We start from the raw sequence: 1,796 nt of genomic DNA on the forward strand, positions 1-1,796 counted from the left end.
TATATAATTGATTAAAAAAAACGGAAAATAAAAAGACAACAAGGAAAAAGCAATAACGCGATGACGTGGTACATGCAAAGTATTAATAAGACGCTCGGAGAAGGAAAGAAATTGTGGTTGTTTTACGTTTCGAGCAAAGCTCTTATTCGGAAACAGGAGACAGTGGAAAGTCCAAGAGAAAAGGAAGATGGACAGAAAAAAAAATCGACAACAGTCCACGTGTACATAGATATATGTGTGTATGTGTATGCTTTTGTCATGTATGTATCTACGTATGTATGTAATTTCTTTTACTAAAACTGAGACTGAGAGCTTGTCTTACCACTCGAGTTTTACGCCAATGCGATCTTCGGGCGAGAACTGAACATTGCAATGGCGTGAAATTTGGGTCGCATTAGTTTCAGTGAAAAAACATATTCTCAACAATATATAGTTGGACGATTAAGAGAAGAGTGCTAAAATCCTTTTCATTTTAGCTGTTTCATATCTATCAAAACTACTTAAGTTCATTTCCGACAGTAATGATCCTGGAGACGGATGAACACCACAGAATCATTCTAAATGATATAGAGTATCTCTGTCAAGTAAAGAAATAAGTCCACAATTTTTAAGATTACGATTCTATTTCCCAAACTTTCTCTATTTTATTCGTATTCGCTAATTTTTAATGGCTAATTTTTAGTCGCGCCATCTGGAACCGCGGCGAGATGTAAAACGTTTCCTGACTTGCTGCTGCTGCTGTGGCTAGTGATAGTGGGTGATGGGCGGAATGATGATGATAACGATGTTGACTGGGATGGTGGTAGTGGTGGTGGTGGTGGTGGTGGTTTTGGTGGTGGTCGTCGTCGTCGTTGTAACGATGGTGATGCCGGTGATGAGGTTGGGGTTGGTGACGATGACGAGGAAAGGGACGATGATGATGATGATGATGATAATGATGATGACGATGTCGTCGACAACGATTATTCTGGCGGTGATGATGGTGGTAGTGGTGGTGGAGATTATGATGATGATGATGATGATGATGATTATGATATTGACGATAATGTTGACGATGACGGGATGATGACGATGATGATGATGATGGGAGAACTGGAAGTGGCGCTGCTGCTGCTGCTGCAGCAGCAAATGATGATGATGATGATGATGATGATGACAACGATGATGATGCTGTTAGTGTTACTGTTGGTTGCTCAGATGTTGTTATGAATATTTTTTTTTCTAATTATTGTATTTTTTTCAAGGTCAAAAAAGATAACCATGAATTCCAAATAAGGATTTCTTCTATTGTTTTCCCAACTTCTCCCTTCCACTTTCTCTCTCTCTCTCTCTCTCTCTCTCTCTCTCTCTCTCTCTCTCTCTCTCTCTCTCTCTCTCTCTCTCTCTCTATCTATCAAATGTTCTTTTTATTTCTTCTCCCAAGCGATTTCCCTTCTCTTTCCATCCATTTCTTTTTGTATCTTCTTCATTTTTTTTCCTTTGCTTTTTCGGGAATTTTCTGTTTATCTGTTCATATCTCGGTCTGTCTGTCACTTTGTTTTCGTATCCCACCCTCCTTCATATCCTCTCTCTCTCTCTCTCTCTCTTTCTCTCTCTCTCTCTCTCTTTCTCTCTCTCTCTCTCTCTCTCTTTCTCTCTCTCCTTCCGTAATTCTCTCTGGCCTCATATATGTGTGTGTATATGTGTGCATGATAGTAAGTGTGTATATATGACATGAAGATGAAAGGAAACGAGTGCCAAGAGGTAAAAAGAAAGAAACTGTAATGGATTACCTCTCTCTCTCTCTCTCTCTATAT

Source organism: Octopus bimaculoides, chromosome 6 (genome assembly GCF_001194135.2).
Source record: "Octopus bimaculoides isolate UCB-OBI-ISO-001 chromosome 6, ASM119413v2, whole genome shotgun sequence".
Classification (NCBI taxonomy): Eukaryota; Metazoa; Mollusca; class Cephalopoda; order Octopoda; family Octopodidae; genus Octopus; species Octopus bimaculoides.